This window comes from Orbicella faveolata, unplaced genomic scaffold (assembly GCF_042242905.1).
Source record: "Orbicella faveolata isolate gen_17 unplaced genomic scaffold, um_ofav_v1 contig_2, whole genome shotgun sequence".
NCBI classification, from domain to species: Eukaryota; Metazoa; Cnidaria; class Anthozoa; order Scleractinia; family Merulinidae; genus Orbicella; species Orbicella faveolata.
In genome coordinates this window covers 24397173-24410698 of record NW_028301547.1, presented here as the reverse complement: position 1 = coordinate 24410698, position 13526 = coordinate 24397173, and the positions used below count along the sequence as shown (strand labels likewise).

Sequence of the window (13526 nt, the reverse complement as noted above, 5' to 3'; positions counted from 1 at the left end):
GTGGGATCATTCTATCGGGACAGTGCTTGGAAAATATTGGACCGGCAACAGACCGATCTGATTGGTACATTTTTGTAATTAGCCCTCTAGACTAATTAAGTTAACGTGTAACAATGATTTTTATCGCCTAATAGTCGCACAGAAATTTCTTAAACGGAAGCAAACAAATGACTGGATAACTTTTTTATTGATATAAATGACCGCACACATAGTTTCCAGTACTAGCTATGATAATGTTAGAGGTTAAATCAAACCGTTTACACCATCTAAATTTCGAGTAGCTAAACTACATTTTAAAAACTTAAAATTGGTGAGACAACTGAAAGCCTCAGGTATACGTAAGGTTTAACACAACCAACAGAACTTAAACTGCTGAAACAAAGAGTTTTTTTGTTTTGTTTCATTGCCTGGAAACTGTGGTAACAAAAACAGTGTTTGCAAACTAATATCTTCACTGGAGCGAATATAATTACAGAGGTACGTATAAATGTTATTTTTGTGAGGCACGAGGTTTATTTTGTACAATAATGTAATGGTCACGTTGCCATGACCAGCTGTATTGTGACAGCAATCACTTTGCTGATCTTCTCCAACATTATAGGAACCTTCCCCTCCTCCACAGGAGTCATCTTCATCATTCCCACTTCTCCCCCCTAAGTAACCTTCACCACCTCCTCCACCCCTACCACCACTCCCACCCCCTCCAAAACCACCGTTTACTTAGCCGCCATCCCAAGATTTTCCACCCACCCCTCCCTGAAGAAATCCTTTACCCCCTTCCCCCTCCTTGTCCATAGCACCACTTCCTCCAATGGAGTAAAAACCGCCGCTGTCACCACCTGAAAAAGAAAAATCAATTGACTCATCAGGCTTTAAATATATTTCGCCATTCTAAATTCAGCAGTGTCAGCCAGTGGAGGTTTTCTGCCTAAATAGATTCTCACTTGCTCACCTTTCCTATAAACGAGATTTTTACCTGACCCTATTTACTGCGCTTTTCAATATCAAGAAAATACTGCAGTTCAAACTCAGCTCCGACAGTTGTGTTTTTGTTTCCTTCAATTTGAATGTTTGGTCGCTTCCAAAGTTTGAGAAGTGTATTTCGGACGCTGAAGTTCTCTCTTTTGACATGGATATAGTAAGCCAAATTTCTTCTTTTTTCAAAAAATTTATTGTTTTTCTATCAGTTTTCTCAGCCAACATTGCTGCATGCAGAATTGTACGTTTTGCTTATTTTGTAGCGTCAGTCGCATGGATAATTTGGTCAACTGCACTATCTTACAAACATTACAAGCCCTAACAACATCGAGAAAGAAATGGAGATATTTTGACTTTGCTGAAGTGAAAACATTCAGAGCAACAGGCCATTTCCGAGTTGCCTTTTGCCTCTTTGTCAAAACGAGTCTTCATATTCATATATGAAAATGATTTTGTCTTCAGGTTCATTTTCATGAAAATCAAACTCATTTTCATATGAAAAGTTTTGCACGAAGACTCGTTTTGAAACAGAGGCAAAAGGTAACTCCTATGGCCTATTCTCATCACTCTCACCTGACAACTTATCATCACCAGTCACTGCACCGTGTCCATTGCTGCCCCCTGACCAAGATTTATATCCAGGATTCCCTGACGTGCCGAGGTTGGCATCACATCCCGGGTGTCTTGAGGTTACAGCTCTGAGGCCTCCACTGCCCCCTGCCACTATCAAAGAAGTATTGATTCCTCTCACGACAAATTTTCCTCCACCACCTCCACCAACTCCGGAACTCCAGTCGTTGTGTCTGATTCCTCCCTCTTGACCAACCAGAATTTGAATGATTTCTCCTTGGGAGAGGTTGAAGGTTCCAATCATTCTTGCACCTCTTCCTCTGTATTGAGCACTGTTATCGTATGTATTGTACCCCCTGCTGCCCTTACTGCTTGTATTCGGTATTGACCAGTGTACGGCACAGTCCACTGTTGAATACCGCCGGACAGTGTAACTTAACCGTCATGATCCTGACCTTTTATCTGGCAATCGAAAAGACAGATGAACCTTCCAAAACTTCAACAAGAATTTAGAATGTATTTCGCGCTTGGCGCAGAATTTACACATTTTGACCTGTCTTTTTTAAAATACCCTGTAGACACCCATACAGCTCCACTCTCATTGATGCGTGGCCATATTTAGCCACTGGTTGAAAACGAATATACCGAGCTGTGATTGGTGGGTTAAGTGCATGATACACAACAGTGTCCTGGTCTGTATTTCCATCCATTGTGTTACTGAGTAAGTAACACAATGAAATGTTAGGCATAAACTTATTTGCTCAATAATTCACTGAAACCTTGTTAATCCGGTCATGAACGGGCCACAAAAATCTGACCATGTTAACGGGGTGGCCGTGTTAAAGGGGTTCTTCAAATAAGAAATTGGCTGACTGAACTTTTTTTTGGCCCAGAATAAAGTGGCTGTAATAACGAACTGCCCGCATTAGCGGGGTGGTAGCCCGGCGTGAGGCGGGGTTCCATTGTATCATGGTGACAAATTACTCATTAATTTTGGCGCAAATTTCAGCGTTATTAATTTATAATTTCCGGCATGTGAAATTACAAAATTGCCATGGCAACGTTTGGCGCGAAATTTCTCGATACAATAAGCAAGTCAAAAACCCACGATTGCAAGCGTAATTTGTTACCCATAATAATAAAATGTCATTCAAAGGTATACTCGTAAAATTAAAAAATGATTTCACTTGCGCGTTGCCAAAATTCAAAAATTTCCCTCGCCTAAAGGCTCGGAAATTATTGGAATTGTGACAAAACGCGCGTGAAATTGTTTCCTTATTTCACTCGTCACCATTTAGTTATCCACACTAATTTGCTTTCAGTTCTACTCCAAACTCAAACAAAGTATAGTCTGTTAATTGGAGATTAAGGACATTACGATATCGAGCAGCAGTTTAGCCATGAACACTTTAACTTTATTCTCTGAGAGTTTCGCTTAGTTACAAACTGTTAACTTCATATTTCCTTGGGAAAAATATTTCAATATTCCAATTTTAGCGCTCAGCGTTCCCTTTAAACCTCGTCCAATATTTGCTACAAATATTTCAGTTTAGTTTCGTTTTGTTCCTTCCGGTTTTGTTCCTTCTCGTTTTGTTCCTTCCGGTTCTCAGCTTTATTACGCGGATTCAGTCATTTTCATTATGTGTAACAGGATCATATAAAATAGCGCTTTCATTTCACTTCTGTTTTCTACTTTAACTACAGGAACTGATGAAACCTAATAAATCTGTAAAAAAAGGGCAGCGCTTTTTTTATAATTTAACGTGTTTTATTCGTATTAGACTCGACAGGATAACACCTATTGTACAAAACTTGTATATTATTTTGTATACTCAAATTCACTCTTGTTGTAACTGACGATGACAGAAGTTACTGTCGAAACAAGTATTTAAAACTGAAAAGCGTTGTCCTCTTTTAAACCTGAGAAGTATTAAGAACTTAAACTTTTCAGTAAAATTAAGCTATTTTTGCTTTCTCTGTGTCTTGTCCTGGTTCCCTGAAGTACTGGAATGCCACTCCGTTGTCTCCGTACTGGAGTTTGTACTTAGTTACCCACTGCGGATGATTCAAGGAATTCCTTCCTTGGTTTGCTACTCGCGTCACTTTAGTGTACCGAGCTCCCAGATCAACCTGTAGCCACGGATTATTATCAATTGCTTTAGCGGCCCAGGCTCCTGCTGTCTTGTTTGGAATTTCTTGAAAGTTTAGCCTTGCGCGCGAGGCTGCGTGTACAGCATTGTGTTCCGATGACGCGGTAATCTGTGCGTCGGTGATTGCTCGGCTTTCCATACCGAGAACATCTTGACATTCTGGGGGTTTTAAGAAAGACTACAAAGTGTAGTATGAGGGCCTTTCAGACTAACTAACAGAATTAAACCGCTTTCTTTGTCTCACAGAGTGTGCTATCAATTACAGTGGAACCCCTTTAACTCGGTCACCAACGGGCCGTGGAAATTTGGCCGTATTAAGAGGGTAGGATCAAATTTCATGACTGGTCAAAACTCAGTGACGTCTTAACAGAAATATCACAATTGCACTTCTAAACAACTGTTCTTTAATAAGCAACCGGAATGTAGATATAACTTTTAAAAATTGAAACTTGAATAGCCACATACAATATTAACAATTTAAAAAAAAAATGGACATAACTGGTTTGAGTGACCGTATAAACGGGGACAAATTGTAAAGGATTACAGATTGGGATTTCAGAATGTGGCCGTTTGCTACCCAAAAAGAGTAGCAATAAAGAAAGCTTAAATGAGTGCTTTGTACAAGGATATAGTAATACAGGTAAGAAACAGACCCAGATCTCTCAACACACTTACTGCCCTGCTAGGCCACTACACCTCTCAGTAACAGGTAACTTGGTATAATTAAGCACAGCACTTATTAAAGTCAGAACTTAGACAGAGTCAAAATAATCTTTTATTAGTCATTCTTTAACTTACTTTCTTTACCTCCTCCTCTGTGTAATCATAAGAAGACACTGAATCGTATCCATAAGATAGGCTGAAACTTTCTACCCAGTGATCTTGATCCTGTCTTCCTTGTACAGCCACTCGTGTTACTTTTCTCCAGCCACCAAAATGTACTTGTGAAAATTGAGCCTTGTCATTTCTTCGTGCTACCCAGCCACCCGTTCTGTCTGATGTGCGCAGTAAATGTAATCTTCCATAATATGCCTTGGTTACACTGTACCAATAAGAGGAAACTGTTATAGCAGAGTCTGAAATTTGTCCAACCTGCGTTCCAAGAGCTTCTGAACACGCTGGAGGCTTTGGCGTGGGAAAACCTATTTTAATAAAATAACACACTGGTAGTAAAAATAAAATGGAGACAACGTAGGATAATTAATATAAAAGTATCTGGAATAAGCAAAGTAACTGGCCGTTTAATGCCCTTTCATGACGGGACATGTAGGCACAGAGCTTCTACTGTAAGTACCGCAGAGAAATGGTAGGAAATTTTCCCAGCATTCCTTACATACTCTCTCTAGGGTTCTTCGTCTTGCGGCCAGGGAAGGCCTCAAAATCTGTTTCAATGACATGTTGATGCTATCAAATAAAAAATATACCAGAAAGGGCCGATGGAATATGAGACAAGCTTTAAAATGAAGTCACGATATTAATAGTGCTTTAAACGTAAATAGTGCGTTCGAGTCATTCCCGATGCTTTCAAATGATGGCGGACTCCACCGACGCCAATAATCTGGAACAAAACAAGGTCATTATATATCGGATCACGTCTAAACACACATGAAGAAAGACTTGGGTAGGAAAAAAATGTGAGCGGACAAAACCGGGGAATGCCAATAAATCAAGTAAGCCCGAAATGATGAACGAATTACACAACATGAACCTTCCTCTGCTTCTCCCCATGAACCAAGTTCAAATCTACGAACTGAACTTAAAGATACCAAAGTGCCTACGAATGGATGTTGAGCACGGCGAGCAGACGTAAATGTCTTGTTTATCCAATGAAAGCCATCACAATAAACTCTGAGCTTGCATCGAGATGCTTGTCTGGGCGTAAAGGAGCGTTTGATTAATCAATCTAACACAGATCTTAAGGAAAAAAAACCCAGATGATCTGGAATACTTGTCTGAGTATGTCGTTGGCAGTGGGAGCCACGTGCATTATTAGCATGCTCGGCAATTGAAGTTATTGTGTAGAAAATATCGCACAATTACACAGCCGAGGGCAAAAAAAAAACAAAGCGCGAGGAGAAACTTAGTACATGGAGCTAAGATGGATTGTCAGTGCTTTAGTAGACCATGTACGGCTACCAATGGCTTGGCCAATCGCTTGGCCAATGGCTCGTGCACGCAACTAAGGTTAAAAAGTATAATTATTTTTTCAATCAATAACCTCAATAACGTGCAATAAACTGATGACGATTCAACTAGGGAAGATATAGCCTAATCCAGGAGGCGTCATGAAGCGCCTGGTAAAACAAACCCCCGCAAAATTTACATCAAGTAACAAGAAGGTACCAACAGGACCTTGTTCAAATTAAAATTACTAAAACTGACAACTCTGCATCATTTTTACCAGGAACGGATAAAAAGAACGTTTAATCATATTGAAATTAAAAACTCGACCAGAGCAGTTAAATATTTATAAAGCAGACTAAGGTAGCAGTGCATCATGAACAGTAAAAATTGTTTAAGGTATCTTACATCACGGTCTACATATAAAGTGCCCACCCATGTGCCAGCAGCATAAATTTGATCTGGACTAAAGAATTTCTAAACGATTTATAAGAACTCAGTGTTTTTACGAATTACACGCACAGCCTTAGAGGAATACAGCCCTGTTCATATAAAAAACAAACAAACAAACAAAACACCAAGAGGAGATACTTCCAGTAGAAGTCATTCGCGTTCTCTCATGGGGTGAGAGATACTCGCCCATATCAACTGTCTTTTAACTCGTAAGTTCTCGCGCGTTTAGAGATGCGCCACACTCGCGTTTTAGTACCTTCTTGTTACTTTATTTTACGGGGTTTGTTTTACCAGGGCGCTTCATGACGCCTCCTGGAATAAGCTATACCCTCCTTAGTTGAATCTTCATCAGTTTATCGTACGTTATTCAGGTTATTGGTTGGAAAAATAATTATATTTTTGAACCTTAGTTCCTCTATTTTCAGGGGATGGGGGTGGGCTCACGTCTTTCGGAGGTCGTTACTTACGGACTTTTACGATTCGTTGCGTGTACGAGCCATTGACCAAGCCATTGGCCAAACCATTGGTAGCCGTGCATGGTCTACTAAAGCACTGACAATCTATCTTAGCTCCATGTACTAAGTTTCTCCTCGTGCATTTGTTTTCTGCCCTCGGCTGTGTAATTGTGCGATATTTTCTACACAATAACTTCAATTGCCGAGCATGCTAATAATGCACGTGGCTCCCACTGCCAACGACATACTCAGACAAGTATTCCAGATCATCTGGGTTTTTTTTCCTTAAGATCTGTGTTAGATTGATTAATCAAACGCTCCTTTACGCCCAGACAAGCATCTCGATGCAAGCTCAGAGTTTATTGTGATGGCTTTCATTGGATAAACAAGACATTTACGTCTGCTCGCCGTGCTCAACATCCATTCGTAGGCACTTTGGTATCTTTAAGTTCAGTTCGTAGATTTGAACTTGGTTCATGGGGAGAAGCAGAGGAAGGTTCATGTTGTGTAATTCGTTCATCATTTCGGGCTTACTTGATTTATCGGCATTCCCCAGTTTTGTCCGCTCACATTTTTTTCCTACTCAAGTCTTTCTTCACGTGTGTTTAGACGTGATCCGATATATAATGACCTTGTTTTGTTCCAGATTATTGGCGTCGGTGGAGTCCGCCATCATTTGAAAGCATCGGGAATGACTCGAACGCACTATTTACGTTTAAAGCACTATCAATATCGTGACTTCATTTTAAAGCTTGTCTCATATTCCATCAGCCCTTTCTGGTATATTTTTTATTTGATAGCATCAACATGTCACTGAAACAGATTATGAGGCCTTCCCTTGCCGCAAGACGAAGAACCCTAGAGAGAGTATGTAAGGAATGCTGGGAAAATTTCCTACCATTTCTCTGCGGTACTTACAGTAGAAGCCCCGTGCGTACGTGTCCCGTCATGAAAGGGCATTAAACGGCCAGTTACTTTGCTTATTCCAGATACTTTTATATTATCCTACGTTGTCTCCATTTTATTTTTACTACAGTGTGTTATTTTATTAAAATAGGTTTTCCCACGCCAAAGCCTCCAGCGTGTTCAGAAGCTCTTGGAACGCAGGTTGGACAAATTCCAGACTCTGCTATGACAGTTTCCTCTTATTGGTACAGTGGAACCAAGGCATATTATGGAAGATTACATTTACTGCGCACATCAGACAGAACGGGTGGCTGGGTAGCACGAAGAAATGACAAGGCTCAATTTTTACAAGTACATTTTGGTGGCTGGAGAAAAGTAACACGAGTAGCTGTACAAGGAAGACAGGATTAAGATCACTGGGTAGAAAGTTTCAGCCTATCTTATGGATACGATTCGGTGTCTTTTTATGATTACACAGAGGAGGAGGTAAAGAAAGTAAGTTAAAGAATGACTAATAAAAGATTATTTTGACTCTGTCTAAGTGCTGTGCTTAATTATACCAAGTTACCTGTTACTGAGAGGTGTAGTGGCCTAGCAGTGCAGTGAGTGTGTTGAGAGATCTGGGTCTGTTTCTTACCTGTATTACTATGTCCTTGTACAAAGCACTCATTTAAGCTTGTTTTATTTCTACTCTGTTCGGGTAGCTAAAGTAAATCGTGGACCATTTTTAGGAGTTCCAGTTTATATAATAATAATAATAATAATAATAATAATAATAATAATAATAATAGTAATAATGATAATCAACTTTATTTATTGTGGGTACTACACAACAGTAACCACTGGAAAACGTGACTTTTCTAATTTCGCGGTAAAATTAATCATTTTGAATTCTTCATTCTTTGAGGTATTGCCAGGAAATAATGATCGATATACATCTGTGAGTAATGATCTAAAATATCGTATTCATCCAGAAACATGGCATGGTCACATTGCTATGAGAGCACAGTTCTATGGCTGTAAGGAAGGTGAGAACTAGCAAATTCAATCACTTCTACTTTTCACGTAAATTAACCTGAACTATTTACTTCAATCAGAAACAAAAACGGAAAACGTTAAAAGCTTGACGAAACGACTCAATTGATAGGTAAGACCAGGAAAGAAGTGTTTTAAAAGTTTTACCCATGATACAGTGGAGCCCCTTCTTACGGTCACCTCATTATTACGGTCATCTCGTTATTACAGCCACTTTTTTGCCCCGACGAGACCCCATATATTTTCTAGTATGAAAAGCCTGTTATGGCGGCCACCCCATTAATACGGCAAACGGCCACATTCTGAAATCCCAATCTATGTAATCCTTTACAATTATACCCCGTGTATACGGCCACTCAAACCAGTTATGTCCATCTTTCTAAATTGTTAATATTGTGTGTAGCTATTCAAGTTTCAATTTTTACAAGTTATATATACATTTGTACATTTGTCTTCTTTTTAAGTTATCATTGTTATGTGTTTGGCTTTCTGCGTTTTTAAATTTTGTAATGTAACATTGACTCTGAAAAGCCCCGTGGGGACGAGCCAATAAAGTACGTATGTATCTATATCTGCATTCCGGTTGCTTGTTAAAGAACAGTTGTTTAGAAGTGCAATTGTGATGTTTCTGTTAAGAAGTCACTCAGTTTAGACTAGTCATGAAATTTGATCCAACCCCCTTAATACGGCCAAATTTCTATGGCCCGTTGGTGACCGAGTTAAAGGGGTTTCACTGTAATTGATAGCACACTCCGGGAGGCAAAGTAAACGGTTCAGTTCTGTAAGTTAGTCTTAAAGGCTCTCGTACTAAACTTTGTAGTCTTTCTTAAAACCCCCAGATCTAGAATGTCAAGATGCTCTCGGTATGAAAGCCGAGCAATCACCGACGCACAGATTACCGCGTCATCGGAACACAATGCTGTACACACAGCCTCGCGCGCAAGGCTAAACTTTCAAGAAATTCCAAACAAGACAGCAGGAGCCTAGGCCGCTAAAGCAATTGATAATAATCCGTGGTTACAGGTTGATCTGGGCGCTCGGTACACTAAAGTGACGCGAGTAGCAACCCAAGGAAGGAATTCCTTGAATCATCCGCAGTGGGTAACTAAGTACAAACTGCAGTACGGTGACAATGGCGTGGCATTCCAGTACTTCAGGGAACCAGGACAAGATACAGACAAAGTAAAAATAGCTTAATTTTACTGAAAAGTTTCATTTCTTAATACTTATCAGGTTTTAAAAAAGGACAACGCTTTTCAGTTTTAAGTACACGTTTCGACAGTAACTTCTGTCATCGACAGTTACAACTAGAGTGAATTTGAATATACAAAATAATATACAAGTTTTGTACAATAGGTGTTATCCTGTAGAATCTAATACGAATAAAACACGTTAAATTATATAAAAAAAAAGCGTTACCCTTTTTTACAAATTTATTAGGTTCCATCAATTCATGTAGATAAATAAGTAAACAGAAGTGAATTAAATGAAAGCGCTATTTTATATGATCCTGTTACACATAATGAAAATGACTGAATCCGCGTAATAATGCTGAGAACCGGAAGGAACAAATCCAGAAGGAACAAAAGCAGAAGAAACAAAACGAACTAAACTGAAATATTTGTAGCAAATATTGGACGAGGTTTAAAAGGAACGCTGAGCGCTAAGATTGGAATATTGGAATATTTTTACCAAAGAAATATGAAGTTTACAGCTATAAATTAATAACGCTGAAATTTGCGCCAAAATTAATGAGCAATCTGTCACCAATGATACAGTGGAACCCCGCCTTACGGCTACCATCCCGTTAATGCGGCCACCTTGTTATTGCAGTCACTTTATACTGAGCCGAAAAAGAGCTCAGCCAGTCAATTTCTTATTTAAAGAACCCCTTTACACGGCCACCCCGTTACTACGGTCAAATTTTTGTGGCCCGTTGACGACCGGATTAACAAGTTTTCACTAACTTATTAAGCAAATAACGGTTAATGTCTAACATGTCATTGTGTTACTTACTCAGATATTTGATGGAAACACAGACCAGGGCACTGTTTTGTATCATGCACTTAACCCACCAATCACAGCTCGGTATATTCGTTTTCAACCAGTGGCTAAATCTGGCCACGTATCAATGAGAGTGGAGCTGTATGGATGTCTACAAGGTATTTTAAAAAAGACAGGTCAAAATGTGTAAATTCTGCACCAAGCGCGATATACATTCTAAATTCTCGTTTAACTTTTACAAGGTTCATCTGTCTTTTCGATTGCCAGATAAAAGGTCAGGATCATGACGATTAAGTTATACTGTCCGGCGGTATTCAACAGTGGCCTGTGCCGTACACTGGTCAATACAGAGTAGAAGCAGTAGGAGCAGCAGGGGGTACAATACATACGATAACAGTGCTCAATACAGAGGAAGAGGTGCAAGAAAGGTTGGAGCCTTCAATCTCTGACAAGGAGATATAATTCAAATTCTGGTTGGTCAAGAGGGAGGAATCAGACACAACAACTGGAGTTCTGGAGTTAGTGGAGCTGGTGGAAGTGGTGGAGAAACATTTGTCCTGAGAGGAAGCAATTCGTCTTTGATAGTGGCAGGAAGCGGTGGAGGTCTCAGAGGTGTAACCTCAAGACACCAGGGATGTGATGCCAACATCAGCATATCAGGGAATCCTGGATATAAATCTTGGTCAGGGGGCAGCAATGGACACGATGCAGTGACTGGTGATGATAAGTTGTCAGGTGAGAGTGATGAGAATAGGCTATTTACGAGTTACCTTTTGCCTCTGTTTCAAAACGAGTCTTCGTGCAAAATCTTTCATATGAAAATGAGTTTCATTTTCATGGAAATGAACCTGAAGACAAAATCATTTTCATATATGAATGGTTTCACATGAAGACTCGTTTTGACAAAGAAGCAAAAGGCAGCTCGGAAATGGCCTGTTGCTATGAATGTTTTCACTTCAGCAAAGTCAAAATATCTCCATTTCTTTCTCGATGTCGTTAGGGCTTGTAATGTTTCCAAGATAGTGCAGTTAACAAAATTATCCACGACTGATGCTACAAAATAGGTAAAACGTACAATTCTGCAATGTTGAGTAGAAAAACTGGTAGAAACAATGAATTCTTTCAAAAAAGAAGAAATTTGGCTTCCTATATGCATGTCAAAAGAGACAATTTTAGCGTCCGAAATACACTTCTCAAACTTTGGAAGCCATCAAACATTTAATTGAAGGAAACAAAGACGCAAATGTCAGGAGCTGCGTTTGAACTGCAGTATTTTCTTGATATTGAAAAGCACACTAAATAGGGTCAGGTAAAAATCTCGTTTATAGGAGGGTGAGCAAGTGAGAATCTTTTTAGGCAGAAAACCCCCATTGCCTGACACTGGTGAATTTAGAATGGAGAAATATGTTTTAAAGGCTGATGAGTCAACTGAATTTTTGTTTTTTCAGGTGGCGTTGGCGGTTTTTACTCCATTGGAGGAAGTGGTGCTCTGGACAAGGACGGAGAAGGGGGTAACGGATTTCTTCATGGAGGGATGGGTGGAAAATCGTGGGATGGCCAAGCAAACGGTGGTTTTAGAGGGGGTGGGAGTGGTGGTAGGGGTGGAGGAGGTGGTGTAGGTTACTCAGGGGGGAGAAGTGGGAATGATGAAGATGACTCCTGTGGAGGACGGGAAGGTTCCTATAATCTTGGAAAAGATCATCAAAGTGATTGCTGTCACAGCTGGTCATGGCAAGGTGATCATTACATTACTGTAGAAAATAAACCTCGTGCCTCACAAAAATAACATTTATACGTACCACTGTAATTATATTCGCTCCAGTGAAGATATTAGTTTGCAAACACTGTTTTTGTTACCACAACTTCCAGGCAATGAAACAAAAAAAACTCTTTGCTTGAGCAGTTTAAGTTCTGTTGGTTGGCACGTTAATTGAGAAGCTAACTTTGTTCATCACTTAACTGTTTTTTTAAGCACCTGTAGGAATATCTTGTGCCGGTTAGTCTCGTGCTCATCCTCCGGCTGTCAGATAGTCAAGGTCATCCAACATAATTCTGTCCTTGTAAATGGTTTTGTTGCGCATGCCGGTTCGTTTTGTCTATGTTCAATTTTTCTTAACAATTGTACTCACGATGTATACAGTCAAGTTTCGGCAGTCTTGCTGACCTTGGTTGAAACCTCCATGAAAGTCTAAGTTATAGTTCGGTTTCCTGACGTTTTCATCGGCTCGTCACCAAATATTCGTATACGTTCCGTTGGTGTGTCTATTTTTTGTCTAAGCTAAGCCAGGGAGGTCTTCTTAGTTTGCACGGTCATTAAACCCGTACATGTCTACAATGAAAGAAACTGGAAAGCCTCGGGCTTGTAGATTCATCAGGTTAATCAGTCACAATGGCAGCAGTAAACTAAGTAGAATTTGTGCATGGAAAGTAAAGGCCGTTGATTCAGCTTAAGGGGGTTGACTGATTATTAACAGTCCAACGATACTGAGTAGGTAACGCTCGTGTTTTTCATCAGCATGAAGTTATTTTGTCTTCTATCCGACTGGCCATATCAACAATGTCACCTGAGGTTTTCAGTTGTCTCATTAATTTTAATTTTTTAAAATGTAGCTTAGCTACTCATAATTTAGATGGTGTAAACGGTTTGATTTAACTTCTAACATTACCCTAGCTAGTATACTGGAAACTACGTGAGCGGCCATTTATATCAATAAAAAAGTTATCCAGTCATTTGTTTGCTTCCGTTTTAGAAATTTCTGTACAACTATAACAACGATTAAAATCATTATTGCACGTTAAACTTAGTTAGTCCAGGGGGCTAATAAAAAAAGCGAACCAATCAGGTTGCTCTGTT

At 39.6% G+C, this 13526-nt stretch overlaps 2 pseudogenes; one reads left to right on the top strand and one right to left on the bottom strand.

Annotated features, from left to right (window-relative positions):
- Positions 1-345: 345 nt before the first annotated feature.
- LOC149112572 (uncharacterized) lies at positions 346-3853 on the bottom strand (annotated as a pseudogene).
- A 4793-nt stretch (positions 3854-8646) lies between these two features.
- LOC149112571 (uncharacterized) lies at positions 8647-12526 on the top strand (annotated as a pseudogene).
- Positions 12527-13526: the final 1000 nt, after the last annotated feature.